At 38.7% G+C, this 16,204-nt stretch overlaps 1 protein-coding gene across 3 annotated transcripts in view; it reads right to left on the reverse strand.

Annotated features, from left to right (window-relative positions):
* The window catches only part of trps1 (trichorhinophalangeal syndrome I), a 154,864-nt gene that overhangs the window by 137,118 nt on the left and 1,542 nt on the right, over nt 1–16,204 (reverse strand). The gene's annotated exons all lie outside the window — the stretch shown is intronic.

Genomic DNA, 16,204 nt, shown 5'->3' on the forward strand with positions numbered 1-16,204 from the left:
GTTTTTATACATTGGCTAGAAAATATTAACATGATAGCTCCCAGCGGAGGACATGTCAGACAACAGATCCCACAAACAGCAGTTGAGGAGCAGCTGACACTAACTGCTGATGTGTAAAAACGGTGTAGTGATGACTGTCTACAGTTACAGAATATTTCACAGTTCCTAATGAATTATATTTTTGACTGGCAACAATTTACAATTCATATAAAAATTGGGCAAAAAAAATTAGTCCATTAATTGTTTAAGCAGTCAGAGAATTTATGTGCAATAATTTGCCCATTTTTCAAGTAAAAAAGGAAAAAAAGCTTCCTTCGCTCAAGCTTATCTAATGTAACGATTTGCTGCAAACAACAACAGAACAAAACAGAAACTCCTTTATCAAGTTTGACGTCATAACAGGATCATGCCAGGGATTTTAAACTTTTGTGAACGTCAATCAGAAACCTTGATAAACCTGATCTGAGTTGAGTTGGGCTGGGTTGGGTTGGTAAGGTTAAATTTAAGGGAGTGGTCTGTCTATTCATTGCTGTTAGCAACACCCTGAGCTTTGAAATTTAGTTCTGACAGACACACGTGCAAGTTACTTCCCTATGATAGACATGTTCCTCTTAGTGCCTCTTAACGCAACTAAACAATCAAAGGAATGGTATCAGTCCACTTCTTCCTGTAGAGTGTGAATGTTGGCCTATTAATGGATATGCCAGATCTGAAGGCTGAGGCATGGTTCACAACATTCAAATATGTCAAAATGCAGTTGGTTGTTATAGAATTTTGACTTTTTTGGGGCTTATTAAGACTATTTGGTGGAATTTTGACAGCCGACAGTATAGTAGATGTCATGGGGAGAGAGCAAGGAATGACATGCAACAAAGGCCACTAGGGGTTGCACGGTTCATGGAAAAAATCCGAACCGTTTGGTTTGCTTGTCTCGGTTTGGAGTGTGTGTGTTTATTGCACGGTTCAATGCATGTGTGCAATGTTGCCTCGTGCCCAGATGTGACCTCAGACAGTCAGTTTCCTTTCGAAAGTTACCAATCACGGTACAGTAAAAGACGGTGCAAAATATTTCAGACAGTCCTACCAACCTGTATACATTTTAACATCAATGTACGCTGTAATGGTTTTTGAAGCTGCCGCTGTTTCAATCCTGTCAGCTCTGTAGTAGACGGACACGTGCACAAACACACATGGTGATTGCAGGAAAACCGAAGATGAGACGTACAGGATGACCTAAAATGAGAACAGCTACGCTCGTTTTTGTAAGTGCAATGATAAGTTAAAGTCCAATAAGTACTTTATCAAACCGCATGAATGTGTGTCCCAAGACAGGACAAAAAAGGAAATTAACAATGTAAAGATCAACAAGTCACTGACAGACATGTTTGATTCATTCAATTAATTTTTATTTTTTGTCTTAAACCAACCAGCCATTTTCATGTTATTTAAACATATGCTGCATCCTGAGCCTTTTTGGTAAGGTTACTAGGAAAACTCAGCCCAGAGTAGTTTTATTCCCCCAAAACAAGTTTCCTTTTTATTTTTAAAGAACTATACAAAAAAAAAATCACAACTTTTTTATGTTTAACGTATTCTGAATTATTCAAAAGACAGAGTTTTGCGAGTTCCACTCTTTTTCTTTTAAAGGATACACTTTTTGTAAGAGCTACACTGAAGTTGGCAGTCTGATAAATGCAAGTTATTTCAATTGATATTCTGTAATATTTCTATGTGTGCTACAAAGGCACATAAGTTCCTGTAGATGGCTATACACGTTATCCTTTTTTTGCCAAATAAATAAAAAGCTTGTGGAAATCTTCAATGTCTTCCCTCTTGCTGTATCAAAACCTCACCAAGCTTTCCTCAGAGATGGTCCCAATAATGTGCTTAAAGTCAAGTCAAATTCAGTTTGTGCATGATTACATGATATGAATTATTTTTTAATCCTACATTGTGGATAATTAGGCTACATATCATATGCGGAAGTATACTTCTGGAGTGTTAAAGATTAAAAGAAAAAATAACAAGAACTGTACGGAACCAGAACTGTGACCCTAAAACTGTGATGCAAACCGAACCATGGGTTTAGTGAACCGTGCCACCCCTAAAGGCCACCAATGATATTGTGATTACATTGTAGGCACAATAGACCAACCAGCACTTAAGGCACCCCAAAAATATTACAGACTTAAATATCCGTTCATGTTGGCCGCTCAACGTTTTACTATTTGCCATCTATAAATCTAAAATGGGTAATTGAAAATGTTCTTGCTGTCATGTTAAAAAAATGAGATAATTAAAGCAAGTGCACCTCTAAAATAGCTGTGTCATGTTTCTCTTTATTTACTAAAATAACAAAGGACCAAAAAAAATGGCTTTAGGATTTATCAAATTTAAAGTTAAATTTTTGAACTGGAAAAAAAAGGTTTTTGTAGCTGTTACAGTCAGAAATGTGATGCTCTCTCAGACTGGTTAACTGCTGCTGTGGCTGGTAGAGGAGCTAAACTCCCCAACCACAGTCAGGACAGTATCCGCATTCGCCTTCATGGACGGTGTTGATGTCTCGCCTTGATGTACGATAGCAGGGAACCGAGAGCTGCATAAATCAACACGGGACTGTTGATTTTGACCTTGCTCTCCACAGCTAAGACTCTCATACATCACAAATAATGGGAGAACAAACGCTGCTTCAGTGGTAGTTGTAGGCGTAATGGAAGGAACTAGTAGCTGCATAAATCAACATGTTGATTGTTGACGCTTGCCTAGCTGTCTTTTCCCCCTAAAATACGGAAAACAAACTCCAGCTCAGCCAGAAACACAAACATAACATCTCACCAGCCTTTGCAAGTCTGCCAAGCATATCTGATTATTTTAAAGTAACACACACACACACACACACACACACACACACACACCTGTATGCTGTGCGTGTGTCATGGTTTGGTTTGTTTCTGTCTGGGTAAGCTCAAACATTACGTCAGTCATGCACACGCACATTCACAGACTCGCTAATACGCTAGACCACGCACATGCTGCTACACACTCGCAACATCTCTCTCTCTCTCTCTCTCTCTCTCTCTCTCTCTCTCTATAAACACACACACACAAACTCGCACTTTCCACTCCTGGTGAATCGGACGTTTCCTGCAAGCGGCTGGCCCGACGGGAAAAAATGTCTGGACAAACTTAAGACGCACACACGCGTACTGTACAGGCACACAACGGAACATTTTCAACCCACAATGTTGACTTTATATTCCTTTCCAGAGCCCTTCTTTTTGCACGCTGGCCAAGTGAAGCAGCGTTTCCCTGTTGAACACTACCGGGAAGCAAGACTGGGAGGTTTCAGGGCCTCAGTGATGTCAATGCAAGGCTGGACTCCATTTAAAAAAAAACTGGAATTGAATCAAAATTGAGATTGAGAGCTGGGCGATATGGAGAAAATTCAAATATTGCAATATCGATAATGCGGCAATATTGCAGGGTTGACTATTGGTGTTTTTACTAAATATTTACACAATGACAGTTTTGATAAATAATCATCAGTAATGTGGATACAATGACTAAGTGGGTAAAGGCTAGGCAGGTTCAGAGAATTACATCCCTGTACTGTACTGTAGCCCGTAAAACCAGAAAAAGACAACACTTTTATCATGTTACGATATCCAAACTATTAAGACAATATCTAGTCTCTTTTATCGATATAATATCAATATATTGCCCAGCCCTAATTCATAGCCAAATATGACCGTATTATCAGTGTGATTCTTTTAATGCCAAATTTTAACAGAAATGAAGACATGCTTTGATGTGACTCAGTGTCTCGAGAGTGATCGAGAACCTGACTTAACGCCACAGAGCCATATCCTTCTTAACAGTCTAGGGTTATCATTCAGTGCTCACAAAAAAAGTAAATTAATTGCTAAACACAAAACTAAACAGCTGCAACTATAACTGTGTGCTTCAGACCCCGTCACACTAGATCCTGTCAAAATGCTCCTGTATTGGGGCGCCCTGGTAGCTCACCTGGTTGAGTGTGCGCCCCATGTACAAAAACTCAGCACTTACCTCGGCGGTTACCCTTTTGCTGAATGTCATTCCCTCTCTCTCTCCCCATTCCTGTCTTCAGCCCATAAATGATATAAAAAATAAATAAATCTCATGTCTTTTTTGAGCTACAGGTTGGTTGATGGAGAAAGATTCCCTCATCTTCAAATTGAATGTTTTAAAAATCCAGATTTTGGAGGCGGAATGACCCATTCATGACTATAATTTATAGTCAAACAGGAACAGCAACACCACAATACAAGACACTAGATAGGAAAAGCGTACTTTGCAACAACAGTTTGAGTTTCTCAGAAGTTTTTTTTTAATGGCGCAATTGAAAGCACCATTAGTTTAACAATGTGTAACCTGAAGGCAACATGGACTCCTGTCAGAGCTCATCAAGAGGGAAGGCAAACGTGACTTCAGGGAAGCAGAAGGATTTTCTATTGTATCTCAGTCATCTCCAACTCTGGCAGTGGCCATGGTGTCTAATAGTCAAGCTGCAGGCTACCGTTAAGCTAGCGTTACCCTGCGTTTTCAGCTGCATGCTCTCAGCTGTAAGTTACACTGTTTCTGTTTGTTTTTTTTCTTCGGACGTGCGCAAGTAGGCCAGTGTTGAGGGAAAAAACACTGGGAAATAGCCAATCCTGCTTCGCATTTTTGATTTAAAATCAAATTTGTAACACCCTTATGAACAGTATGTGGCGCCCCAAACATTTGTTTCACTTTTTAAGCCGCTGGGGATAACTCATCTGCTCAGATCTGTTACTTTTCACACCACATGCTGTTTTTCTGTACTCCTGTTTCTTTCTGTCTTTCCATCTTTCCTTCTCTCCATCTCCTCCACTTTCATCTATAAAATTGAATGCTGTCTCACGCTTCAGTATTACTCAGGAGAGACTTTCTACATCCTCAGAACACTTTACTTCAAAACCCCACATGCATAGTCTAAGTGAAGTTTTTGGCCTGGGGTGCAATATCATTGGAATAAATCCTGAAAAACGTAGCAAGAGGCACTTGTTTTATCTTATCCTTCAAGACATGACTCCATTTTTAAAGATAAAGCTAGATCATTTCCTTACTCCACACCTTGCCAGACTAATCCTGAATATACATATTTTTATTATATGAATCACAAAAACATGAGCAGCTCTTGTTTTCACTTATCTCACAACAGACATGTCCCTTGAGGTTTTATTTAAATATGTTAAAACATGCATTAAGTGCATCTCAAGGATCGGAAAGCACACATTAGCTTATATTTTACACACCGGTATAAAAGGAACACTGAAGGAACACAAGACAACAGAGGGAGTGGCTGACTGAAGAGATCACAAAAGTTCCAGTTCATATGTCAAGGCACGTCTCCTGCCCTGGTTTCTTGAACCTCTACCAAACAATGCTCTTCACTCACTGAACAGACTTATTTATAACCTAATCATTTACTCGTCTAAAAGAGCAAGAGAGATAAAAGATTAGAAAAAAACAGTGAGAGAGAGATTCTCACAACTAAATAAAATTGGCCACTCAAGAAAAAGGAAGAGGACAACTTGTGTGTGAAGCACTAAAAAGCCCAAAAGCCATGTTACAGAACAAACGCCATGCCCCCCACTGTGCTTTTTGCACCCCACCCCAACACACACACACACACACACACACACACACACACACAAGCCTGAAGTAAATTTAACTGTCAGCCGTAAAGTTTTTGACTATAGCAAGTGATCTTTTCCCCCCCCTTTTCTCTGCCCCACTCCTCCTCCTTCCTCCTCCCACTCCTGTCTATGTAAATGGGTTCCTCATCTGTCCTTCTGTCCATCCCTACTTCCCTTGTTTATTTACTTTCTTACTCTATTTCCACCTTATTGATCTAAGCATTTCCTTTTCCTTTTCTAATCATGTCGATCCCAGCCTAGTTTATCATTACCTTGTCTTACTTCCTTTCTTCTTACCTCCTTCTATCCATGAATCTATCATCCATCAATCCCTATTAGTCTCTCCCCACTCCACAGGTCAATACTAAGCATAGACACCTCTCTTTATCCTATTTTTCTTTACTTCCTACCTCCCCAGAAATGAAAAACTACCCTTTCCCTCTTCTTCATCTATTCTACCTTAAACCCCACCCCCTACTACCCACACACACACACACACACACACACACACACACACACACACATTTCTGACTGTGGGCCTCTGACACCCACCTTCTCCTCTCACCCCACAAAAGTCTCAAAGACCCCCAGATGTGTGCCCCCTTAATTTCCATTTCAAAAAAGAACCACCTCCCTTCCTCCATCATCCATCTAACCATGCATACACACACACACAACCACACACACACCATTTCTTTTTGGTGAGACAAAATTTAAGAAAACAAACATGCTGCACAGTCTGTTGTCAAAAGTAACAAAAGACTTCCCCTTTCAAAGTTATTTTTTTAAACATGCTGACCATCAAAAGTATTATTTATCCACAAACATGCTGATAGTAACAAATGTTATGAATCTGCAGTCTTCAAATGCTGGTAATGACCCTGCAGATGAGTCCTGATATGGTTATCACTTAAGGCTACTACTGTAGTGTTTTAAAAAGGATGTGGTTTTGATGTACTGCCTTAAACGATAATCTGCAAAAACTGCACAGCCTCATTGTTGCAATGAGGGCTGTGCAATGAATCACAAAGTTAACAAAACCAATAATACAACTCTCTAACCAACCTCATTTCAGACACATTGGCATGTTTGATGAATGCAAAATTGATTTTATTTAGATCTTCCTGCTCTTATGTTAAATAAATATTACTCAGTCACAATCCATGGATTTTTGTTAGTTCAAAGATTTCATATATACGAGGTTTAGTGTGAGGATGGGAAATTGGTTATTATGTATAATGTCAGAAAATACCGTAAAATGTCATAAAAGTTATCCAAAGCAAAAAGGTAAAGCCTTTCAAATGTATTGTTTTGTCCGATCAACAAAGATATGCAGTTAACAGATATAGAGGACTAAAAAAAAATGCTTTGTAATTTCTTTTATGTAAACAATACTATACAGCAATAGTACATTATCCTAACTACTCACAGTGCTAGTCCAATGACACACCTCAACAAAAGGAGTGAATCTCTAAATCTGATCACTATTCAAACCAATTCAATAGTGTTGTAAAGACACCGAGACGACCCCATGGCATTACAATTTAACATCAAATAATTCCATACATTATATATGATACACACATTAAACTAAAGTTTCTTTACCAGGACAAGATTCTACACTTTTAAAAATGCAGATTAAGCACTCTTAACTGCTGTAAGAGAAGATGAATCCCTGCTTCTTTCAAAGTTTATGTGGTTTGAAGCAAAGCCCTGAGGGCATCAGCTCAAACTGTCTGCAGGGCTGTACCCTCTAAAGTCCAAAGCTGCCACTGCAGGATCATTTTACACAGAATCAGAAAACCAAGCTCAGCCCCATCGTGCAGATAACAGGTGAGACACTTAGCTCTATCTACATTAGACTGGTTCTATCAGATTTGGGCAGAAATGTCAAGCTGGACCAGAGTCAAGTTCGAAGAGTGTCATATCTCCCTTTGCTTTCTTCCTGACGTCTCTATGCTAAGGAGCAGCTGGCCAGGGTGACATGAATAAAATAACACAACAGGCCAGATGGCCTTTCATAAATTACTCTTACTAGATCCATGGGTAATCTTTATTTTTTACAGTCCAAACAGACAAGTCCAAACAGTCCACACGGCCAGAAGCAAGTGCAACAAATCTGGAGAGGTTTGTGTCGCTGTTTGCTTTAATGAAAAAAAGGACAAGCATGTTAGTCGTTTAAATCATAGTTTTAATTTGACGGGACGCCATAAAATGTCTGCCCCTTATTACAGACAGACAAACACACACCAACGTTCACACTGACAGACACATGTATGCATCCACACAGAGTGAGGACAAAGACTACTTTGAAAAGTTCCTCAGCCACCAGATGTTTTAGCCAGATCCCAGACTACAAAACTAATGGGGCAGTACGTGTGTGTGTGTGTGTGTGTGTGTGTGTGTGTGTGTGTGTGTGTGTGTGTGTGTGTGTGTGTGTGTGTGTGTGTGTGTGTGAGAGAGAGAGCCCAATAGTTTTTAATAGCGGCAGAAATATACATGTATGTAACCCAGGGTTAATATTGTGTACACATATACAATAGCACAGAACTCAAAACACAAACACACCCATCCAGGACCTAAAGATATAATGCTATATTGTATGACAGTACGACACATGCTAAATAAAAAGGCATGTTTGCCACAGGAACCAAATCAAATTTTGGAACAAGGCTTAATGTGACTGAGAAAGATCACCATAGCAAACAAACGTCAGTGTGCATTCACACTTGAAATGTAACTTAAAGGAGAATTCCGGACAGTTTTTATGTTAATCTTGATTGTTATAAATATGCGAGTACTTTCAATTAAAAAATAACAACCTGAATCGGTGCAAGCAACACTGAGTAGCTTTTTTGAGGTAAATAGGTAATTGAACACTGTAGTAGTTATGACCATATCAGGAACTATGTAACTACATGAAATTACCTTTTATTGAGGAGGAAATAAACTACAATTTATTGCCAAAGGCATGGAGGACACCCACTACACCCCTCGGTGCTCGGGGGATTTTTGTCGGCTGCGGGAAGCGAGGAAGGCGGGGATGAAGGCTGCCTGCCCGGCTAAGGAATCTACCACACAGATTGATACTGCCAAGCCTCCTACTCACCAACACCAGATAGACCAATCACACACAAAATGGATGAGCTACAAATGTACACGGAACTGCTGCTTTATGATTTTCACAAAAGCCTGACTGAACACACCTACCAATAGCAGCTAACAGCTAGCTCTAGCAGCTAACCAGGCAAGCAAGCTACCCAACGGCAAGATCAAGACAGGGTAGGTTAATAAAAACAATGTCTAAGTTGAAAATGCATCTTGATGTTACGTAAGGTCCCTGTTCATGTTGTACAGACATATTACTTGCATTGTGTGTCTGTTAAGAGGCACAAATGCACTCTAAAACTTGCCCCGTTCACTGCCGTTTTAGCTCAGTGGAAGCTTGTACACGTAGCTGCAGCTAGTGTTGCCTGCACCGACTCAGGTCGGGGTTTTTTCAATTGAAAGTACTCGCATATTTATTGAAATCAAGATTAACAAAAAAATTGGCTGGAATTCTCCTTTAATTGCATTCTCTGAACAAGCAAATCAAGTATGTTGACAACGGTAACAGTATGATCAAGCACACCCGACCTTTACAGTCTCTTTTTGGTCGTTACAGTAAGAATAAGAGAAAACAGAGATTTACAGATAAAGAAACAGAGTGAGGCAAAGCAACGCATCCGTCAGCTAAGCAACTCAAGTGTGTGTGTGCGTTCTTTGTTTGACTGTTGACAGAACAGACAGTTAACCTTCAGTACAGAAACAATCAATGAGTCAATTTAATTTAAAGCTGCGAATTAGACAGATTTGATCAACGGATGGAGATAATGTTGGTAGACTGTTACAATAACTGATAGCCATCTATCAACAAATGTTAAACTGTCTGGAGATAAATGCTCTCCAATACTGAAGGCTAAACATGAGAAATTGTGCATTATTGATTTATTGCTGATATATAGCAGGAACGGATGCCATATTAATGAAATATATTGAACTACAGAGGCTTGAAATCTTTAAACATTCAAATTAGAAATATTGCTTTAGTGATGCTGCAAGAAACTCACAATTTGCCCTGATAGTAGCTTAGGGAAAGGTGACGTAAAATACCGTCTGTCGTACACATGATGCAACCTACTGATAAATACAAATTTTTAACCTGTGAAAGTGGGAAACAACAGGTTTTGACTACAAAACAGGTGGATGTGTCGATTCACAGTGGCCAATTTTCCTATGTGCATGAAATCCAAAAACTTTCTTTCATTCAGAATTAATTGACTGTGCCCTCACTTTGGAGCGAGACAACTTTTACCCGAGTTGCTTCCTCAGTAAAAAAAAAATAAAGAAATAACACTTCTTCTTGAGAAAGGTCTCGCTGAATTAAGCATACAGTACTTGAAGAAAATGGTTCAGTACTCTCTCCATCTGCGTTGTTTTCAGTTTCAACACGAAGAAGGTTGCAACATGAATCACATTTAAATTCATGCCACAGTCACATTTTTGGTAGATCATTGTCACTGTCTGTCTGTCTGCTGGGTGAAAACGGGAAGAAATTACAGATGGAGCTGAGCTCACAGGAAGACATGAGCACAGTAAACTAATGTAACTGTACAATGCATTTTCACAGCTTCATGTTACAATCACTCTTTGTATACTTTTCTTTATCTCCTCATTGTCCTATACTGTCGGATATACCACATTTTTACACTAACTTTTTACATTTAAGTGACTACACTGGCTTTTGAATGTGAGAAACCATTTGGAAAACCGTCATCTCAAGTCTTAACGTATGTTCTGAAAAGAATACCAGAATTACTTGAGATGTTGTTCATTTATTTATTTGTTTCTTTTCTCACAAATACTTGAAATGCACGCCATATGTACTTTATATGTTAAAGTACTTTTCTTTTTAATTTATCAATATAAACAGAGTGTTAAAACAATTTCTTGAAACACTGTTGACAACAACTTCCTAAATATAAAGACAAGTATATGGCATGGAAAAAAAAAAAAACTAAGTCTTTAGGGGATACTATCCTGACATAGATTTCTAAAACTCCCTGTGGGTGTCCCTGTAGTATTGGCAACAAGCAGAGCCTTACATACAGTAATACTGTACTTTTGATAGGTAATGAAACTAAGAATAATCTCTGACAGATTCAAGCTGCATGTTTACTGTGATGGATTATCTGAACAAGTCAAATTGCCTTTTCTGAAGGTAGCATAACAAGCTTGAATGTCCTCTTCTGTATGCTGACACCACTGGGATTATTGTGAAAGAGAGCGGAAACCTAAGCTATTAGAACAAACAAAAATTTCTGGCAGACGTGTTTACACTGACATTGGAGTATAGGAAATAATTGTGTCTAAAACAAAAAAAAGATAAATGTAACTATGAGGTCCTGATGTGACAGCTGCAAGTATATTTGGCCCACTCCACGAACCACAACCTCATGAAATACTGTAGCTGTAAGAAAAAGCCGTCTTGGACCTCAATCACATTTATTATGCAAGGATTTAAAATTTAAAAAGGGCAATTCCCCAATTACTCATCTCAAATGCGAAATTGATTCCCCTTTTATGATGTTTGCTGCGGGTTTTGGCTCAATATTTATCTGCATAAGTTATTGTAATTAGACTTTACCTTTTAATGTAGAGCTCCATTTTCAAATGGGAAAGCATTAAGGAGGAAGGTTTTATTGACAATTACCACAACAAGAGCTACAATGACGTTGGAAAACATAAGTCAAACTAACTTTTAATGCACCATCCGAGTGTAAATGGGCTGATGGCCTTTAGTCTCAATAAAAAACGATTTATAATGCAGGGCTAATGTAAATAACTCTGTTACGTTTGTTATTACGATCTCTGTGACACCAGCATTTAAAACACATGGAAGTTTTATTCACATAAAATCTAATCAGACTTCCGTGACCAAACACACTCTACTTTGTTTCAAGACAGGCAACGGTTTATAGGAAAGCTACATTTTTCTCCTAATGACATTCAGTCATAAACATTTGAGCTTTTCCTTTGTGGGACCCTTCAAACCTAGAACACCTGCAGTATCGCTTGGAGAAAGGTGGAAGCAGAAGGCGAGCAGCAGCCCACAGGCACACGTTTGGGACTTGGAAAATGTGGAACTTCTGGCTGTATGATTAAAGCACAAAGTCATATTTGTTTAACATGCGGCACACACAGAAACTACTGCTGTGTAGTAAATGTGACAAAATCTTTTCCAAACAAGATTCTCATTTTGGAAACCGCAGCTGGTTTGCTCACGGTTGATAATTGATTATATTTCAATACGATCTTCATTTAGTTGAAACGGAATCAAACGCAGCGTTGGAACAAATCATCCATTGTGTTTTACATGAGGTCCGAACTCATATGAACAGTGATTGATAACTAAACATCTTGGTGCACAGGAAGCATGAGCGTGTTGAGTGCGCTGCTGCTGAGTCAAAGCAGTCAGAACTCGCAACTCATAACACATCACATAACAAGCAGCCAGGTTTCTCAGACGAGTGTGCTTTCGTTAACTGGCACAGGAGCCAAAGTTATGTTGATTAAAAATATTGTTTCCACATCTTTCTGGTACCCCAAAAATACATGGCATGTCAATTTAGAAACTACGTTATCTACTGTATGTTTCAGAGATTGAACTGATAGTCGTGTACAGAAAGTTACAAGGAGCGAGCAGGTGTTGTGGCATTTGAACATACAACCTTTTGGTAACGGCATAGTCTCTATAACCACAAGACCATACTGCTGCCTGTGTCATCACCTTCTACTGGGGCCTAAGTCCGCTCAACCACAACTTTATCAGTCTCCACTGTATAGTGACAGACGGATTATTTACTCTCTTGGATCAAAGAAAGAAAAATTGTCCCATATTTAGGATCCGTCTGTCCCAAAAGAAAACTACAAAACGGGGGGGAAAGAATCATTTCACTCTAAACCAAGACCATGTGCTCGTTATCTGAAGCAGGCCGTCTAAAAGACAGACTTAAAAGTCTGAAATAAAACCAAAGACATTAGAGACAAACTCAAGCCTAAACAAGGCTGTACTAACCACAGACAGAGAGTGGGGATGACATTTTGGGCATTTAGCAGACACTCTTTTCCAGAGTGCCTTCCAGTAACTGCAACAGGAGAATAAGCTCAAATCCCTGTATCACCCACGTTACGAGCAGCTTAAAATAAAGCAATGAAAGAGGCAGAACAATGTGCCCAGACCGTCAAATAAGTTCAAAACAATTGTGTCCTTGAGATACAAGGAAAACAAGAGACTACTTCTGTGTAATACAAAAGTGTGATAGAAGTGCAAGCTACAGAGCTATGAGCCAAGAGAGCCAGAAGCCTTCCAAAAAGGTTATTTCTTAAAATAAACTATCCGTGACAAATTATGTTTTCCTTTATCTGAACTGCAGGCAGGTTGAGATGAATAATGGCCGATTGCTTTAATATAAGCTATCTTTTCCTGCTTATTTCAAACAGTGAGAGTTCAGACAATGCCCGTTCATGAATAAATGGGATCAGAAATTAGAAAATAAATGAAAGTTGTGCATCCACATAGGAAAAATACTTAAAACTTTTGAAGAAAAGAGCATCCTATCCCCTCTAATCTACTATGTTTGAACACTATATGATCTGCTTTACTGCTAAGATCGCCTCAGCACAGATTTTGCAATCACGGGAGCTTAATGGTGAGGTATGGAGATGTTAAGTAAATGTCGGCTGTGAACACGCAATGTATTATTTGAGCAAAGCGTTCTGACAAATTAAAGTACACGCACACAAAAAAAGCGAGCGTTAAAAACAATTGCTCCTGATGCCACTTCAGTCACAATTAACAGTTACTTAAACTAAACATTGCAAAATCTCCAGCTCAACTGATTTTCTGTTGTCTCCTCAAATCAGGCAAAAACTGTTTTTCACTTTCACACACTCATCTGTGGTGGGCAATGTCTGTGAACAAAATTATTTGTTAACATGTTGATACGCCATCCGCCCACAGAATGCCAGTTTACAGAAAAGCAACAATAAGCCAAGATTAACTCAAATCAGTCCTCTGTTCCTTATGTCGAACATCAAAACAAGCTGTAACAGGGCACAGCACTCTAAGAAAGGACACGCGTCAGTTGGGCCCACAACTAGAGAGACAGCAGAAACTGAGTGACTAAGGTTAAGGCAGGAATTGTTACTCGCAATCTCCTCACTAATGGCAGCTTTTAGCAGGTAGATAAATAAACTAAACTCACCCAAAACTCTGACAGTATCATGTAGAGGAGGTGAAGTAGAAGTTTGACAGTTTTAGAAATTTATATCAATCTTGTAAATTAGATTTTCTGTTGATGTATGGGTTCTTATCTAGAGTAGGTTATTGATTTAACTGTGTAATGTTCACAGTCCCGTCAGGTTTCTACAACTTCTCCAGGTCGTGACCCGCTATTTGCCAAATTGTTTAAAGCATTTATGTCATATACACATTGGCTCCTTTTGTTTCATGCTTTCTTTGCCTATAAGTTCAAATCACTTAGCCTTTTTTCAAATACACCAATATTAAGCATTTTCCCCAAAAAGAAAATAAGCAAAAAAGCAAACTCCTTTCTACCTTGACAATGATCAATTATAATGACTATTATTAAAAGTTTGAGAAAATTATCTTGCATAATAAACTTTCTCTTTCTTTCCACACTCCTTTATGACCATGATGCTTTCTTTGAGGAAGTAAAATCACTCACATGCCCACCAATAAAATCACCAGAACTTTTCCCCTCCAGAAAAAGCTGTTTGGACTGGGTTAAAATTTCCTTTTACACTCATCTCAAACCGGCCTTTGTCTCTTGTAACACATCACCACTTTAAAAAAAGACCAACGGCAAATGCATGGCAGCCCACAAAATCACTACAGTTGTTCCTCATGTCTTACAGAACATCAAACCATCAATAAAACACAGGAGATACATTCCAGCTAGTTGAACAGGACATTTCTGACTTCCCTCACTACACGTGTTCTCTCTTTCTCTCTCTCCCTCAAAACTTTCTCTCTTCCAAGTTCCACCGCAGAGGCTTCACATATTGCAGCCATATGAGTAAGCCATGGCTGTCTCTACGGCATATACAGACACACACATACAGGAAAAAGCGCTGTGCTCTCTCCCATTCTGTCTCACACACACATACGGGAAAGAGTTTTACAAGCAGAGGTTCTCTTTAGGAAGTCGTCAACTGTTTTGACGTTTAATAGGAGCTACGAATAAGGCCGTAAGATACAATAATATCCAGTGTCTGGAAAGAGGAACATTTGAAAACGTTATAGATCTTTGCTGACATTGTTAGATCACATTTTTACTCCTTTTAAAGAATTGTGTGGAAAAGTTTGTAAAAGTTTATTAAAGGCGTATTACATGCATGACATCTATGGATATAAGAACTAATTAGTTGGACATACAACTATTCATCCTTGCTATGGGGAAAATGTTAACGGACAAAATGGAAGGGACAGCAAAGTCTGGGAAATAGTTCCAAACTAAATTAAAAGTTGATTTACTTACAAAGCCAGATGTGCCATTGTGAGTATCAAACTATTGAAGTGAAGTCATCCATGTCAGGTAACAAAAGCAGTAGAGGAACTTGATTACATCTATAGAAATTTGTGGAACTATAAAAAAATTTAATATGTCACCATTATGCATGCAAATGGTAAGACACTGATTGAAAAGGTTCCACATGAAGCTGCACATCAAGAACATTTACTGGAATAGTGTTGTAATATTGCAAAACAACCAAAACTCAAAAGTTTCATAAATCATTTTGCTCATTTGTATTTTGGTGTGTATCTAGTGACCCCTAAACCAGTTTTAGAGACGCGATGCTGCTGTGGCCGAGAGTACAAAACTCGCAAAAGTTTACTTTTGTAACTTTTAAGGAAATGTTGGAACTTTAAGTGAGTGTTTGAGATATCAATTTTTATTAATTAATTAATGCTTTCTTACTTTAAAAAGTGTTTTTTTTTAAATCAATGTAGCATGTCATCTAAATATCTGCTTGACATTGCAATGCTGTGAAGGTAAATATGTAGATAAACATGCAGCCAGCAAAACTTTGTCAACTTTACAAGGTTATCCAGTAAATGAATACATTGATAAACCACTTAATAAAACACCGACTGCAAGCTTTTCAAACGATTGTGAACAAGTGTGGGGTCAGAGTAACGTCTCAGGGGCCTGCTCTGCTGTTAAAAAAATGACTGAGGTTATCTGTTGAATAAAAGTCGGTCCACACATAAGCAGTTCTTTAGGGCCCAGAATTGGAGAACTGTGAAGGACTATGTAAAAAGCTTCCTTGCAGTGTGTGCCTCATTGTACTGGCTTCACATACTCTGCTCTCCCCACAGAGTTGTCATGCCTACCCAGCTCCCTTATCTCAAAGGAACATCACAGTTTCTTACGAGG

Source organism: Etheostoma spectabile, chromosome 14, assembly GCF_008692095.1.
Source record: "Etheostoma spectabile isolate EspeVRDwgs_2016 chromosome 14, UIUC_Espe_1.0, whole genome shotgun sequence".
Classification (NCBI taxonomy): Eukaryota; Metazoa; Chordata; class Actinopteri; order Perciformes; family Percidae; genus Etheostoma; species Etheostoma spectabile.